The sequence below is a fragment of the Entelurus aequoreus genome, linkage group LG14 (genome assembly GCF_033978785.1).
Source record: "Entelurus aequoreus isolate RoL-2023_Sb linkage group LG14, RoL_Eaeq_v1.1, whole genome shotgun sequence".
NCBI lineage: Eukaryota > Metazoa > Chordata > Actinopteri > Syngnathiformes > Syngnathidae > Entelurus > Entelurus aequoreus.
In genome coordinates, this window is record NC_084744.1 from 58,326,788 (window position 1) to 58,345,383 (window position 18,596).

Here is an 18,596-nt window from a genome sequence, read left to right on the forward strand (position 1 = left end):
TCTTAGATGATAAAAACAAGATCTCACAACGGAGTTATTAACCTGCTGCTCCAATTTAAAATCATTGTCGGATTTAAAACCAAGATTTGTGACTGTGGGTTTTAAGTAAGGCCTCGGGGGGGTCCAAGTCACTGGGGGGAGTATTCTGTTTGACTTTAGAGTCAAATATAATGATTTCCGTCTTGTTCTCATTGAAGTTTAGGAGGTTTACCGCCAACCATACTTTCACGGCACAACAATGGCCCTCAGGAACCTCAAAAGTCTCTAAATTTGCTTTTTAATTGTTTAAGGACAAGACTAACACAATTTATCTGAAAGTAGACACATTTAAGGACGGTAGTAAGCTCGGGGGTAAATTAACCTTTTGTTGACACTTTTGTTGATATTGTGGTCACATTTAAAAGGCAAAACTGATTATTAGGGTTTTAAGCTAATGTATAGGAATTAATAGGTAGCTATAATACCGTAATTTCCGGACTATAAGCCGCTACTTTTTTCCCTCGTTCTGGTCCCTGCGGCTTATACAATGGTGCGGCTTATTTACGGCCTTTTCTTCTCCGACACAGACGAAGAGGATTTCGGTGGTTTTAGTACGCAGGAGGAAGACGATGACACAATGATTAAAGACTGGTTATTTTGATAACGTACAGGCGAGCACTTTGTATTACTTTGCACCGTTGTATTATTTGTACTCTGCACGAATGCTGTTCGCCATGTCAAAGATGTGAAAGTTTGATTGAATGATTGAAAGATTTATAGTTAATAAATGGGACGCTTTGCGTTCCCAAACAGTCATCTCTGTCCCGACAATCCCCTCCGTGGTAGCAGGAACCCCTATATACTACGGTAATTACACATCAAAACCCTGCGGCTTATAGTCGGGTGCGGCTTATATATGGAGCAATCTGTATTTTCCCCTAAATTTAGCTGGTGCGGCTTATAGTCAGGTGCGGCTTATAGTCCGGAAATTACGGTAAGTCATTTTGATGATTTAGTGTAGAATGCTCCAACATGAGGTGATGGTCTTAGGTGAATGGCACAACAATGGCCCTGAGGAACCTCGAAAGTCTCTAAATTTACTTTCTAATTGTTTAGGGACAAGACTAACACAATTTATCTGAAAGTAGACACATTTAAGGAATGTGGAAATAGTGTCAAAGCGCTTTGAGTTCCTTAAAAAAAGTAGAAAAGCGCTCTTTACAGTAGTAAGCTCGGGGGTAAATTAACCTTTTGTTGACACTTTTGTTGATATTGTGGACACATTTAAAAGGCAAAATTGATTATTATGGTTTTACGCTGGTGTATACGAATTAATAGGTAGCTATTTTGATTATTTAGTGGAGAATGCTGCAACATGAGGTGATGGTCTCGGGTGAATGGCACAACAATGGCCCTTAGGAACCTCAAAAGTCTCTAAATTTGCTTTTAAATTGTTTATGGTCAAGACTAACACAATTTATCTGAAAGTAGACACATTTAAGGACAGTAGTAAGCTCGGGGGTAAATTAACCTTTTGTTGACACTTTTGTTGATATTGTGGTCACATTTAAAAGGCAAAACTGATTATTAGTGTTTTATGCTAATGTATAGGAATTAATAGGTAAATATAATAAGTCATTTTGATGATTTAGTGTAGAATGCTCCAACATGAGGTGATGGTCTCAGGTGAATGGCACAACAATGGCCCTGAGGAACCTCAAAAGTCTCTAAATTTGCTTTTTAATTGTTTAGGGACAAGACTAACACAATTTATCTGAAAGTAGACACATTTAAGGAATGTGGAAATAGTGTCAAAGCGCTTTGAGTTCCTTAAAAAAAGTAGAAAAGCGCTCTTTACAGTAGTAAGCTCGGGGGTAAATGAACCTTTTGTTGACACTTTTGTTGATATTGTGGACACATTTAAAAGGCAAAATTGATTATTATGGTTTTACGCTGGTGTATACGAATTAATAGGTAGCTATTTTGATTATTTAGTGGAGAATGCTGCAACATGAGGTGATGGTCTCGGGTGAATGGCACAACAATGGCCCTTAGGAACCTCAAAAGTCTCTAAATTTACTTTTTAATTGTTTAGGGACAAGACTAGCACAATTTATCTGAAAGTAGACACATTTAAGGACAGTAGTAAGCTCGGGGGTAAATTAACCTTTTGTTGACACTTTTGTTGATATTGTGGTCACATTTAAAAGGCAAAACTGATTATTAGGGTTTTAAGCTAATGTATAGGAATTAATAGGTAGCTATAATAAGTCATTTTGATGATTTAGTGTAGAATGCTCCAACATGAGGTGATGGTCTTAGGTGAATGGCACAACAATGGCCCTCAGGAACCTCAAAAGTCTCTAAATTTACTTTTGAATTGTTTAGGGACAAGACTAACACAATTTATCTGAAAGTAGACACACTTAAGGAATGTGGAAATAGTGTCAAAGCGCTTTGAGTTCCTTAAAAAAAGTAGAAAAGCGCTCTTTACAGTAGTAAGCTCGGGGGTAAATTAACCTTTTGTTGATATTGTGGTCACATTTAAAAGGCAAAATTGATTATTATGGTTTTACGCTGATGTATACGAATTAATAGGTAGCTATTTTGATTATTTGGTGTAGAATGCTGCAACATGAGGTGATGGTCTCGGGTGAATGGCACAACAATGGCCCTTAGGAACCTCAAAAGACTCTAAATCTGCTTTTTAATTGTTTATGGACAAGACTAACACCATTTATCTGAAAGTAGACACATTTAAGGACAGTAGTAAGCTTGGGGGTAAATTAACCTTTTGTTGACACTTTTGTTGATATTGTGGTCACATTTAAAAGGCAAAACTGATTATTAGTGTTTTATGCAAATGTATAGGAATTAATAGGTAGATATAATAAGTCATTTTGATGATTTAGTGTAGAATGCTCCAACATGAGGTGATGGTCTTAGGTGAATGGCACAACAATGGCCCTGAGGAACCTCGAAAGTCTCTAAATTTACTTTTGAATTGTTTAGGGACAAGACTAACACAATTTGTCTGAAAGTAGACACATTTAAGGAATGTGGAAATAGTGTCAAAGTGCTTTGAGTTCCTTAAAAAAAGTAGAAAAGCGCTCTTTACAGTAGGAAGCTTGGGGGTAAATTAACCTTTTGTTGACACTTTTGTTGATATTGTGGTCAGGCAAAATTGATTATTATGGTTTTACGCTGATGTATATGAATTAATAGGTAGCTATTTCGATTATTTAGTGTAGAATGCTGCAACATGAGGTGATGGTCTCGGGTGAATGGCACAACAATGGCCCTTAGGAACCTCAAAAGTCTCTAAATTTGCTTTTTAATTGTTTATGGACAAGACTAACACCATTTATCTGAAAGTAGACACATTTAAGGAATGTGGAAATAGTGTCAAAGTGGTTTGAGTTCCTTAAAAAAATTAGAAAAGCGCTCTTTTGTTGAAACTTTTGTTGATATTGTGGTCGCATTTAAAAGGCAAAATTGATTATTATGGTTTTACGCTGATGTATAGGAATTAATAGGTAGCTATTTTGATTATTTAGTGTAGAATGCTGCAACATGAGGTGATGGTCTCGGGTGAATGGCACAACAATGGCCCTCAGGAACCTCAAAAGTCTCTAAATTTGCTTTTTAATTGTTTATGGACAAGACTAACACCATTTATCTGAAAGTAGACACATTTAAGGACAGTAGTAAGCTCGGGGGTAAATTAACCTTTTGTTGACACTTTTGTTGATATCGTGGTCACATTTAAAAGGCAAAATTGATTATTATGGTTTTACGCTGGTGTATACGAATTAATAGGTAGCTATTTTGATTATTTAGTGGAGAATGCTGCAACATGAGGTGATGGTCTCGGGTGAATGGCACAACAATGGCCCTTAGGAACCTCAAAAGTCACTAAATGTGCTTTTTAATTGTATATGGGCAAGACTAACACCATTTATCTGAAAGTAGACACATTTAAGGACGGTAGTAAGCTCGGGGGTAAATTAACCTTTTGTTGACACTTTTGTTGATATTGTGGTCACATTTAAAAGGCAAAACTGATTATTAGGGTTTTATGCTAATGCATAGGAATGAATAGGTAGCTATAATAAGTCATTTTGATGATTTAGTGTAGTATGCTGCAACATGAGGTGATGGTCTCGGGTGAATGGCACAACAATGGCCCTTAGGAACCTCAAAAGTCTCTAAATTTGCTTTTTAATTGTTTATGGACAAGACTAACACCATTTTCTGAAAGTAGACACGTTTAAGGAATGTGGAAATAGTGTCAAAGTGCTTTGAGTTCCTTAAAAAAAGTAGAAAAGCGCTCTTTTGTTGAAACTTTTGTTGATATTGTGGTCGCATTTAAAAGGCAAAATTGATCATTATGGTTTTACGCTGATGTATAGGAATTAATAGGTAGCTATTTTGATTATTTAGTGTAGAATGCTGCAACATGAGGTGATGGTCTCGGGTGAATGGCACAACAATGGCCCTCAGGAACCTCAAAAGTCTCTAAATTTGCTTTTTAATTGTTTAAGGACAAGACACAATTTATCTGAAAGTAGACACATTTAAGGACAGTAGTAAGCTCGGGGGTAAATTAACCTTTTGTTGATATCGTGGTCACATTTAAAAGGCAAAATTGATTATTATGGTTTTACGCTGGTGTATACGAATTAATAGGTAGCTATTTTGATTATTTAGTGGAGAATGCTGCAACATGAGGTGATGGTCTCGGGTGAATGGCACAACAATGGCCCTTAGGAACCTCAAAAGTCACTAAATGTGCTTTTTAATTGTATATGGGCAAGACTAACACCATTTATCTGAAAGTAGACACATTTAAGGACGGTAGTAAGCTCGGGGGTAAATTAACCTTTTGTTGACACTTTTGTTGATATTGTGGTCACATTTAAAAGGCAAAACTGATTATTAGGGTTTTATGCTAATGCATAGGAATGAATAGGTAGCTATAATAAGTCATTTTGATGATTTAGTGTAGTATGCTGCAACATGAGGTGATGGTCTCGGGTGAATGGCACAACAATGGCCCTTAGGAACCTCAAAAGTCTCTAAATTTGCTTTTTAATTGTTTATGGACAAGACTAACACCATTTATCTGAAAGTAGACACGTTTAAGGAATGTGGAAATAGTGTCAAAGTGCTTTGAGTTCCTTAAAAAAAGTAGAAAAGCGCTCTTTTGTTGAAACTTTTGTTGATATTGTGGTCGCATTTAAAAGGCAAAATTGATTATTATGGTTTTACGCTGATGTATAGGAATTAATAGGTAGCTATTTTGATTATTTAGTGTAGAATGCTGCAACATGAGGTGATGGTCTCGGGTGAATGGCACAACAATGGCCCTCAGGAACCTCAAAAGTCTCTAAATTTGCTTTTTAATTGTTTAAGGACAAGACACAATTTATCTGAAAGTAGACACATTTAAGGACAGTAGTAAGCTCGGGGGTAAATTAACCTTTTGTTGATATCGTGGTCACATTTAAAAGGCAAAATTGATTATTATGGTTTTACGCTGGTGTATACGAATTAATAGGTAGCTATTTTGATTATTTAGTGGAGAATGCTGCAACATGAGGTGATGGTCTCGGGTGAATGGCACAACAATGGCCCTTAGGAACCTCAAAAGTCTCTAAATGTGCTTTTTAATTGTATATGGGCAAGACTAACACCATTTATCTGAAAGTAGACACATTTAAGGACGGTAGTAAGCTCGGGGGTAAATTAACCTTTTGTTGACACTTTTGTTGATATTGTGGTCACATTTAAAAGGCAAAACTGATTATTAGGGTTTTATGCTAATGCATAGGAATGAATAGGTAGCTATAATAAGTCATTTTGATGATTTAGTGTAGTATGCTGCAACATGAGGTGATGGTCTCGGGTGAATGGCACAACAATGGCCCTTAGGAACCTCAAAAGTCTCTAAATTTGCTTTTTAATTGTTTATGGACAAGACTAACACCATTTATCTGAAAGTAGACACATTTAAGGAATGTGGAAATAGTGTCAAAGTGCTTTGAGTTCCTTAAAAAAAGTAGAAAAGCGCTCTTTTGTTGAAACTTTTGTTGATATTGTGGTCACATTTAAAAGGCAAAATTGATTATTATGGTTTTACGCTGATGTATATGAATTAATAGGTAGCTATTTTGATTATTTAGTGTAGAATGCTGCAACATGAGGTGATGGTCTCGGGTGAATGGCACAACAATGGCCCTCAGGAACCTCAAAAGTCTCTAAATTTGCTTTTTAATTGTTTATGGACAAGACTAACACCATTTATCTGAAAGTAGACACATTTAAGGACAGTAGTAAGCTCGGGGGTAAATTAACCTTTTGTTGACACTTTTGTTGATATCGTGGTCACATTTAAAAGGCAAAATTGATTATTATGGTTTTACGCTGGTGTATACGAATTAATAGGTAGCTATTTTGATTATTTAGTGGAGAATGCTGCAACATGAGGTGATGGTCTCGGGTGAATGGCACAACAATGGCCCTTAGGAACCTCAAAAGTCTCTAAATGTGCTTTTTAATTGTATATGGGCAAGACTAACACCATTTATCTGAAAGTAGACACATTTAAGGACGGTAGTAAGCTCGGGGGTAAATTAACCTTTTGTTGACACTTTTGTTGATATTGTGGTCACATTTAAAAGGCAAAACTGATTATTAGGGTTTTATGCTAATGCATAGGAATGAATAGGTAGCTATAATAAGTCATTTTGATGATTTAGTGTAGTATGCTGCAACATGAGGTGATGGTCTCGGGTGAATGGCACAACAATGGCCCTTAGGAACCTCAAAAGTCTCTAAATTTGCTTTTTAATTGTTTATGGACAAGACTAACACCATTTATCTGAAAGTAGACACATTTAAGGAATGTGGAAATAGTGTCAAAGTGCTTTGAGTTCCTTAAAAAAAGTAGAAAAGCGCTCTTTTGTTGAAACTTTTGTTGATATTGTGGTCACATTTAAAAGGCAAAATTGATTATTATGGTTTTACGCTGATGTATATGAATTAATAGGTAGCTATTTTGATTATTTAGTGTAGAATGCTGCAACATGAGGTGATGGTCTCGGGTGAATGGCACAACAATGGCCCTCAGGAACCTCAAAAGTCTCTAAATTTGCTTTTTAATTGTTTATGGACAAGACTAACACCATTTATCTGAAAGTAGACACATTTAAGGACAGTAGTAAGCTCGGGGGTAAATTAACCTTTTGTTGACACTTTTGTTGATATCGTGGTCACATTTAAAAGGCAAAATTGATTATTATGGTTTTACGCTGGTGTATACGAATTAATAGGTAGCTATTTTGATTATTTAGTGGAGAATGCTGCAACATGAGGTGATGGTCTCGGGTGAATGGCACAACAATGGCCCTTAGGAACCTCAAAAGTCTCTAAATGTGCTTTTTAATTGTATATGGGCAAGACTAACACCATTTATCTGAAAGTAGACACATTTAAGGACGGTAGTAAGCTCGGGGGTAAATTAACCTTTTGTTGACACTTTTGTTGATATTGTGGTCACATTTAAAAGGCAAAACTGATTATTAGGGTTTTATGCTAATGCATAGGAATGAATAGGTAGCTATAATAAGTCATTTTGATGATTTAGTGTAGTATGCTGCAACATGAGGTGATGGTCTCGGGTGAATGGCACAACAATGGCCCTTAGGAACCTCAAAAGTCTCTAAATTTGCTTTTTAATTGTTTATGGACAAGACTAACACCATTTATCTGAAAGTAGACACATTTAAGGAATGTGGAAATAGTGTCAAAGTGCTTTGAGTTCCTTAAAAAAAGTAGAAAAGCGCTCTTTTGTTGAAACTTTTGTTGATATTGTGGTCACATTTAAAAGGCAAAATTGATTATTATGGTTTTACGCTGATGTATATGAATTAATAGGTAGCTATTTTGATTATTTAGTGTAGAATGCTGCAACATGAGGTGATGGTCTCGGGTGAATGGCACAACAATGGCCCTCAGGAACCTCAAAAGTCTCTAAATTTGCTTTTTAATTGTTTATGGACAAGACTAACACCATTTATCTGAAAGTAGACACATTTAAGGACAGTAGTAAGCTCGGGGGTAAATTAACCTTTTGTTGACACTTTTGTTGATATTGTGGTCACATTTAAAAGGCAAAACTGATTATTAGGGTTTTAAGCTAATGTATAGGAATTAATAGGTAGGTATAATGAGTAATTTTGATGATTTAGTGTAGAAGTGAGGAGAAGAGGAGGCAGTGATGCAGGATGCTTTCCTCAAGCTCACAAACCCGTCGGTTAGCATTAGCTTCCACCGCCAAGATGTGCCTATTGCAATGTGCAGGCTGGGGTGAAAAATGACGTTTATTCACTCGGGGACACGCAATGTTGTGTGCGGGGGAGCTAAAGCCTTTTTCCCGGCCAGTCCCGACCAAGCTCGGGGGTCCAGCAGACTCCTCGGGAGCTCGTCAACAAACCCCACCAAAGCAAAGCAACGTGCCACAATAACCATGACCCGTCAAACGTTCTCAACCCGGGTTAGGCCGCAATACTCTTTCCGTTCAACTGCCCCCGTTTTTCGGCGAAAATACCCCGCAAAATAACCCCCCAGCCCGCCGCCCCGAGTGCCCCGGTAACAATTGTGGGTGGTAAATTTACCTTAGCGTGGACACACATGGCGTTCTCCGTCTCACAACACTGTGCGATTACAGGAAACGACTCGGCGACGAGCAGGAACTAACATTCTTGGCAAAAGGGGGAAGAGCGAGTCCGAGGGGGGCGGTGCGTTTCTGGTCGGGGCCGAGCCGTGATTGGTCGGGCCTCCGCCGAGCCGGAAGCACGCGATGCGCTCATTGGCTGGACGGCGCGTCGGTCAAAGCCGCGGGGCTGCCGTTAGGCGGGAGGTTAGCCGTAGTTCGGTTGAGGGACAATAAATGCGGCCTAGCCGAGTGATCTTCAGGAGCTGCTCGTTTACGCGCTGAGAAAGAACGCTTACATGTTGGGTGTTTACATAATGCGACACTAGTTTCATGTTTTTTAAAGATACAGCGTCCGCCTTGCTGTGTTTTAAGACATATGCTGGCGAATATGCCTACTTTGGTGGCTGAGTGGAGGCCTCCTGCGCAAGCATATGTTAGCTACATATACACTCTGACTTTCATACGTTTACTCTTATCACATTTATTAATTTTTTTTGTGGAAATAATGCGTTTTTCATCGATATCAGATTGGGTATTTAGCGCCCCCTAGTGACCAGAAACTTACACATGATTATTAGCGCCATTGTTTCACTTCTGTCACCATGTTTTACACTTTCCGGCCACCGTACTCTTTATATTTATCTATAAAACGACGGGTGGCAAATTTAGGATTATTTTTATTTTATTTTTAACAATAGAGCACACAAACAGTAAATATATTTACTTTCTTGCTTTTTTTTTAAATGTTTATTTTCTTGTTTTAATTTTTACATTAAAAAAAAATAAAAAAATATTGTTTTAATTTACAAATGTTTAAAATATGTTTTAAGTTGGACATTTTTTAAATATGTTTATTTTTTGGTTTTAATTAGATTTTTTAGAAATATATTTATTTTCTTGTTTATGTTGGACATTTTTATATTAAAATATGTTTTTTGTTCTTGTTTTGATTTAGAAATGTTCAAAATATGTTTATTTTCATGTTTAATATGAAATATTTAAAAATATGTTAATTTTCTTGTTTAATTTGTAATTTAAAGAAAATGTTTAGAAATATATTTTCTTGTTTTATGTTGCACATTTTTAAAATATGTTTAATTTCATGTTTAAATTTGAAATATTTCAAAATATGTTAATTTTCTTGTTTAATTTGTAATTTAAAAACATGTTTAGAAATATATTTTCTTGTTTCATGTTGGACATTTTTAAAATATGTTTATTCTCTTGTTTTAATTTCTACATTTAAAAAAAAAATGTTTTTCTTGTTTTAATTTAGAAATGTTCAAAATATGTTTACTTTCATGTTTAAATTTAAAATATTTTAAAATATGTTAATTTTCTTGTTTAATTTGTCATTTAAAAAAATAATTTTTGGAATATATTTTCTTTTTTTTATGTTGGACATTTTTAAAATATATTTTTTCTTGTTTTAATTCAGACATGTTTAAATGTTTATTTTCATGATTAAATTAGAAATATTTTAAATATGTTTATTTTCTTGTTAAATTTGGAATTAAACTTTTATTTTAGAAATATGCTTATTTTCTTGTTTTATGTTGGACATTTTTAAAATATGTTTAATTTCTTGTTTTAATTTGAAATATTTTGATATTTATTTAATATTTCCCTTTTTTAAAGATACAGCGTCCGCCTTGCTGTGTTTTAAGACATATGCTGGCGAATATGCCTACTTTGGTGGCTGAGTGGAGGCCTCCTGCGCAAGCATATGTTAGCTACATATACACTCTGACTTTCATACGTTTACTCTTATCACATTTATAAATTTTTTTTGTGGAAATAATGCGTTTTTCATCGATATCAGATTGGGTATTTAGCGCCCCCTAGTGACCAGAAACTTACACATGATTATTAGCGCCATTGTTTCACTTCTGTCACCATGTTTTACACTTTCCGGCCACCGTACTCTTTATATTTATCTATAAAACGACGGGTGGCAAATTTAGGATTATTTTTATTTTATTTTTAACAATAGAGCACACAAACAGTAAATATATTTACTTTCTTGCTTTTTTTTTAAATGTTTATTTTCTTGTTTTAATTTTTACATTAAAAAAAAAAAAAAATTATTGTTTTAATTTACAAATGTTTAAAATATGTTTTAAATTAGACATTTTTTAAATATGTTTATTTTTTGGTTTTAATTAGATTTTTTAGAAATATGTTTATTTTCTTGTTTATGTTGGACATTTTTATATTAAAATATGTTTTTTGTTCTTGTTTTGATTTAGAAATGTTCAAAATATGTTTATTTTCATGTTTAATATGAAATATTTAAAAATATGTTAATTTTCTTGTTTAATTTGTAATTTAAAGAAAATGTTTAGAAATATATTTTCTTGTTTTATGTTGCACATTTTTAAAATATGTTTAATTTCATGTTTAAATTTGAAATATTTCAAAATATGTTAATTTTCTTGTTTAATTTGTAATTTAAATTTCATCGATATCAGATTGGGTATTTAGCGCCCCCTAGTGACCAGAAACTTACACATGATTATTAGCGCCATTGTTTCAGTTCTGTCACCATGTTTTACACTTTCCGGCCACCGTACTCTTTATATTTATCTATAAGACAAGGGGTGGCAAATTTTTTATTTATAAAAAAAATGTTTTTTTTACAATAGAGCACACAAACAGTATATATATTTATTTTCTTGCTTTATTTTTAAAAATGTATATTTTTTAATTTTTAAAATATGTTTTTTTTTCTTGTGTTAATTTACAAATTTTAAAATATGTTTATTTTCTTGTTTTAAGTTGGAATTTTTTAAATATGTTTATTCCCTTGTTTTAATTAGATTTTTTTTAGAAATATGTTTATTTTCTTGTTTTATGGTGGACATTTAAAAAAAATATATATGTTCTTGTTTTAATTTGTACATTTTTAAAATGTTTTTTGTTCTTGCTTTAATTTAGAAATGTTTAAAATGTCTTTATTTTCATGTTTTAATTTGAAATGTTTTAAAATATGTTTATTTGGAATTTAAAACTATGTTTTTTAGATGTATGTTTATTTTCTTGTTTTATGTTGGACATTTTTAAAAAATATGTTTATTTTCTTGTATTAATTTGTTCATTTTTAAAATCAGTTTTTTGTTCTTGTTTTGATTTAGAAATGTTTAAAATGTGTTTATTTTCATGTTTTAAATTGAAATATTTTTAAATATGTTTATTTTGGAATTAAAATATATATTTTTTTAGAAATATGTTTATTTTCTTGTTTTAAGTTGGACATTTTGAAAATATGTTTATTTTCTTGTTTAAATTTGTAATTTTTTTTAAATATTTGTTTTTCTTGTTTTAATTTAGAAATGTTTAAAATTGTTATGTTCATGTTTTAATTTGAAATATTTTAAAATATGTTTATTTTCTTGTTTAATTTGGAATTAAACATTTTTTTTTTTAAAGAAATGTGCTTATTTTCTTGTTTTATGTTGGACATTTTTAAAATATGTTTATTTTCTTGTTTTAATTTGAAATATTTTGATATTTATTTAATATTTCCATTTTTCAAAGATACTGTGTTTTAAGACATATGCTGGCGAATATGCTTACTTTGGTCGCTGAGTGGAGGCCTCCTGCGCAAGTATATGCTACATATACACTCTGACTTTGATACGTTTACTCTTATCACATTTATTATTTTGAAATGATGCGTTTTTCATCGATACCAGATTGGGTATTCAGCTCTCCCTAGTGACCAGAAACGTACACACCATTATTAGCACCATTGTTTCACTTTTGTCACTATGTTTTGCACTTTCCGGCCACCGTACTCTGTGGTGCGATTTATCTATAATTTATTCTAATCTTTTTTTTTAACAATAGAGCACACAAACAGTAAATATTGAATACAAAGACACATCAAGGCACTTCCAATACATGACAATATTTCAAACATTAACAAGGTTGAGCAGTCAACATATTTATATAAACATAACACACTAAATAAAATTAAGTAAGGGACAATCCTAAAATCAAACAAAAAAAATACATACATACATATATACATATATATACATATACATATATACATATATACATATATATATATATATATATATATATATATATATATATATATATATATATATATATATATATATATATATATATATATATATATATATATATATATATATATATATATATTGGTCTTATTTAAAAAAAATTAAAAATCCTCCAATAAAGACAATAATTTAAGGGCTTTTCTACTTTTTACCATCTTCCAAGATTTTATTAATAACTTGAAATCAACCAGGGGTGTCCAAACTTTTTCCACTTAGGGCTGCACCCTGAAAAATTAAAGCATGCGGAGGCAATTTTGATATTTATCATTTTAAAAACCAATACAATATATTGTAACCCTTAGGGGCCCCCTCAATTCCCGGGGACCCAAAATGACCTCAGTCATTAAAGTGTTAAAACAAAAGTCATATATTAATTTTTATGTTGTGTTTACATTTTTATTTTTTAAAACTTTTTATGCTTTTTTTTTTACAAATAAAAACCAATTTTTTTATGGCAACAACAAATAAATATGCAATATTTTATATAAGTAAATAGTCTCAGTGTTAAAAAAAAGTCACATTCATTTTTACGTTACGTTTTAATTTTTTATTTTCTTTTACAAATAAAAACCCAGTTTTTTATGGCAACAACAATAAATATGCAATATTTTCCCAAAAACATTAAAAAAAATAAAAATAAATTTTTTTATGTGAAGTCACTGGAGCCTTAAATACATAAATAATTAATAGCAACACTGCTTTTGATTCATGATTATTTTTTTGGAAGAATGACAGTTTTAAAAAAAAAATCATATTTTGTGTATTTTATATAGTATAAGTAAATGGTCTCAGTCAGTAAAGTGTTAAAAAAAAAAGAATTTTTACGTTGCGCTTTTGTTTTTTTTTAAACTTTTTTATACAAATAAAAACCCAGTTTTTTATGGCAACAACAATATATATGCAATATTTTCCCAAAAACATTTTTTTTTTAAATTAAATATTTGATGTGAAGTCATTGGCGCCTCAAATAGATAATTAATAACAACATTGCTTTTGAATCGTGATTATATTTTTGAACAGACAATTTAAAAAAAATAAATCATATATTATATATTTTATATAGTAAAAGTAAATGGTCTCAGTCATTAAAGTGTTAAAAAAAGTCATTAGTTTTTACGTTACGCTTTGTTTTTGTTTTTTTTACTTTTTATGCTTTTTTTTTTCTTACAAATAAAAACCCAGTTTTTATGGCAACAACAATAAATATGCAATATTTTCCCCAAAACATTTTTTCAAAAATGTAAAAATATTTGATGTGAAGTCATTGGAGCCTAAATAGATAAATAATTAACAACATTGCTTTTGATTCATGATTATTTAAAAAAAAAAAATAACAGTTTAAAAAAAATCATATTCTATATAGTATAAGTAAATGGTCTCAGTCATTAAAGTGTCAAAAAAAAAGTCAAATTTTTTACATGAAGTTTTTTTTTTTTTTTACAAATAAAAACCCAGTTTTTTATGGCAACAACAATAAATATGCAATATTTTCCCAAAAACATTTTTTTTTCAAAAATTAAAAAATATTTGATGTGAAGTCACTGGAGCCTTAAATAGATAAATTAATTAATAACAACATTGCTTTTGATTTTTTTTTTTTTTTTTTGAACAATGACAGTTAAAAAAAAAATCAGACTAATGGTGTCGGTAACCAAAAGGTCCATACTAATAAAAGTGTTAAAATAAGTCATACTATTTTTCTTTTCAGTGCCTGAGTATGTAAGTCAACCTCAGATCTAACTGTCGTTTATACATTTTTATTTATTTATTTATTTTTGAGCAAGGACAGTTATAAAGTAAAAAACTGCCTGCATGACAGCTTTGTGTTATTAGTGTCAATATTGCAAAATGGCAAAAAAAAAAAAAAAAATTAATAGTGTTTTATAACATGTGCTGTGGGCCGCACTTTGGACACCCCTGCATGAAAACAATAGAATAATCCCGGTTTCGCTTTTAAAAATGGAGGCGCACCTGCTGGATGTGGAGGTCCTGGGCTGGTGTGGTTTTCACGTTGTGAGGCCGGTTCGATGTACTGCCAAATTCTCCGAAACGCCTGTGGAGACGGCTTTTGGTAGAGAAATGATCATTCAATCCACGGGCAACAGCTCTGGTGGACATTCCCGTAGTCAGCACGCCGACCGCACTCAAAACTTGCGACATCTGTCGCATTGTGCTGTGTGATAAAACTGCCCATTTTAAAGTGGGCAGCCTTAGGCACACCTGTGCAATAATCATAATGTTTAATCAGCATCTTGATATGCCAAACCTGTGAGGTGGGATGGGTTATCTTGGCAAAGAAAAAAATGCTCACTAACACAGATTTGTGAACACAATTTGAGAGAAATAGATATTTTGTGTATATAGTAAAAGTTTTAGATCTTTGAGTTCAACTCATGAGAATTGGAAGCAAAAACAAAAGTGTTGCGTTTATAATTTTGCTCAGTGTAGGAAAATAGGACACTTCTTAAACAATGAATGAAATAAAATGAATTAAATGATTATTTTTGCACACCACTAGATAGAGCTGTTGTACCACTACACAGTTTGAGAATCACTGATCTATAGCATTGCAGATATCACGGTTGTCAACCATAATGTTACATTTTTGTTTCAAAAAATCAATAGTAGGGTTTATTTCAGTCATATTTAAAATGTTATTTATTGAACATTAGAGAAAAAATGGTCAAATTTGTTGTCATTGAAGGCCACATCACAGTTATAGCTGTCATCCCTGGTAACAGTAAATATAATATATATGAAAATAAACATGTAATGCCTGTCTGATATTATTACACAATTGCCTATGCATTTGTGGTATTTCTTTTTAAAGAAAATTGATAAAAAATTTGCTTTGAAATCCTAAATCAAGTGACAATCCCATTTTTGGGGATTTTTGATAAGAACAAAAATCTTTTTGTTACATGACCAGATAACATTAATCTTGTTAAGATTTGCTATTGCAGCCAGTGCATTTTTTCGGTCCAAATAAAAAACAGACAAATTCTAAATAACAATTATTTCTAAAAATCTTCATTTTAAAATAACAAATACATTTAGTAGGGAATAAAAAGTGCTTTACTGACGAACATTATTTCCAGGCTGGAGATGTAAAGATATGAATATTTTATATCAGGGTTGTTGTGACCAAAAGTATCAAATTTATTATTGTCATGGTATTGTTGAATGTGCTGAAAAAGTGCTGATTCACACAAACTATTTTAAATAAAGTTTAATTTGAGAAATAAATGAACGAAAAGACACACAATACACTTTATTGGCGGAAACTTATTTAATATTGTTCCGGCTTATTCCCTTCTTTTGAATGTGTTTATTTTCCTGTTTTGATTTGGAATTTTTTTTAAATATGTTAATTTGTTGTGTTTTTTATTTGAAATTGTTTTAAATGTTTATTTTCTTGTTTTAAGTTGGACATTTTTTAAATATGTTTATTTTCTTGTTTTAATTTGACTTTTTTTGAAAGTGTTTATTTTCTTGTTTTAATTTGTACATTTTTAAAATATGTTTATTTTCTGGTTTTAATTTTAATTTTTGAAATGTTTATTTTCTTGTTTAATTCAGAAATATTCAAAATATGTTTATTTTCATGTTTTAATTAGAAATATTTTAAAATATGTTTATTTTTCTCGTTTTAATTTGGAAATGTTTAAAATATGTTTCTTTTCTTGTTTTAATTTGTAATTAAAAAAAAAAGTGTATTTTCCTGTTTTAATTTGGACATTTTTTTAAATACGTTTATTTTGTTGTTTTAATTTGACATTTTTTAAAAGGTTTATTTTTTTGTTTTTAATTTGTACATTTTTAAAATGTTTATTTTCTTATTTTAATTTAGAAATATTTAAAATATGTTTATTTTCTTGTTCAATTTGGAATTTTCAAATGATGTTTATTTTCTTGTTTTAATTTGGGAATGTTCAAAATATGTTTATTTTCTTGTTTTAATTAGAATTTTTAAAAATATGTTTATTTTCTTGTTTTAATTTGTAAATTTTTTAAATGTTTATTTTCTTGTTTTATTATGATTTTTTCTTAAAAAATCTTTATGTGTTTTAATTAGGAAAGTTGTAAGATATGTTTATTTTCTTGTTTTAGTTTTGAATTTTAAATTTTTTTTTATTTTCTTGTTTTAATTTGATTTTTTTTTTAAACATATTTATTTTCTTGTTTTAATTTGGACATTTTAAAAATATGTTTATTTTCTTGTTTTAATTTTGAATTTTAAAAAAATATGTTTATTTTGTTGTTTTAATTTGGAAATGTTTAGAATATGTTTATTTTCTTGTTTTAATTTGGACTTTTAAAAAAACCATGTTTATTTTCTTGTTGTAATTTGAATTTTTTTAAAATATGTTTATTTTCTTGTTTTTAATTTGTACATTTTTAAAATATGTTTATTTTCTTGTTTTGATTTAGAAATATTCAAAATATGTTTATTTTCTTGTTTTAATTTGTACATTTTAAAAATATGTTCATTTTCTTCTTTTGATTTAGAAACATTTAAAATATGTTTATTTTCACGTTTTAATTCGAAATATTTTAAAACATGTTTATTTTCTTGTTGATTTGGAATTTTTTAAAAATACGTTTATTTTCTTGTTTTAATTTAAACATTAAAAAAAATTATTGTTTTAATTTGTAAAGATTGTAAATGCTTTGTTTTTAATAATTAAGGCAAAACAGGTGTTGTTTGCAAGGGAGTGTCTTGTATTCAATGTTAGAACATTATTACAGTGTTTGCCATGCTTGTGTTGACATATTCAGAGGAAGGTTACATTTAAATCAAAATATAAATATATATTTTCACCTATGCTCCTTATTTCCAATGAGTCATAAAAAAAATCTATATTTACCGACATAAAAGACTTTGTATCGTGATGAGTTTTCAGCCTGCAACAGTAAAAAAAGAGAGATGGTTGGAAAGAGATGCATTAAAACTCCTTGAAGTGCATTAATGTGACGGAACATAAGTGACTCCAACGTGCATGTATTAAAAAGTCCTACCATAGGAGTAGAATTGGGCCTTAAAGTGGCGGTGCATGTAAGACTGATGAATGACGATACATGTGACGCTACAGCACTTTTCATGCGGAGAAGAGCCTTGGTGCTGGCCAACGGCTCCATCTGTCTGCCACGCTGCCAGGAGTAGATTTTGCAATACTCTCCGCCCCATGCTGCTCCGCTTGCTCCACGCCAACGCCAACTCTGCTGGTGGGAGCTATATTTACAAACAGCTGCTGATGAGAGGGAGGCCTGCTAATATTTAGCCCGATCTGTGGTCTGTTTACAGCCGAGCGAGGGACGAGGAAAACATTCCAACGGGGGTGTCCGAACTTTTTCCACAGAGGGCCCCATTTTGATATTTTCTATTTTCAAAAACAATACAATATATATTCCATTAGGGCTTCCCTCAATATTGGTGAGTGTTAAAGGTCCCAAAGACCCAAAAGTGTTTTTAAAATTCAAATTAAAACAAGAAAATAAACATGTTTTTTTTAAAAGTCCAAATTAAAACAAGAAAATAAACATATTTTAAACATTTCCAAATTAAAACAAGAAAATAAACATATTTTTTAAAAATTCTAAATTAAAACAAGAAAATAAACATATTTTTAAAATGTCCAAATTAAAACAAGAAAATAAATATATATTTTTTCAAAATTCAAATTAAAACAAGAAAATAAACATATTTTTTTAAAATTCAAAGTTAAAACAAGAAAATAAACATATCTTAAAAATTCCCTAATTAAACTTTGGAATTTTTTGCAATTTTTGGGGGAATTTGATGCCTG

General features: G+C 31.0%; 1 protein-coding gene across 6 annotated transcripts in view; it reads right to left on the reverse strand.

Annotated features, from left to right (window-relative positions):
* LOC133665117 (chromodomain-helicase-DNA-binding protein 8-like) overlaps positions 1–8,746 on the reverse strand; it is a 106,674-nt gene extending 97,928 nt beyond the window's left edge. For all 6 annotated transcript variants that reach the window (XM_062070337.1, XM_062070336.1, XM_062070335.1 and 3 more), the window contains exon 1: positions 8,658–8,746. The gene's annotated coding sequence lies outside the window, so the exon portion shown is untranslated. The remainder of the gene's footprint in view (positions 1–8,657) is intronic.
* Between the last annotated feature and the right edge of the window lie 9,850 nt (positions 8,747–18,596).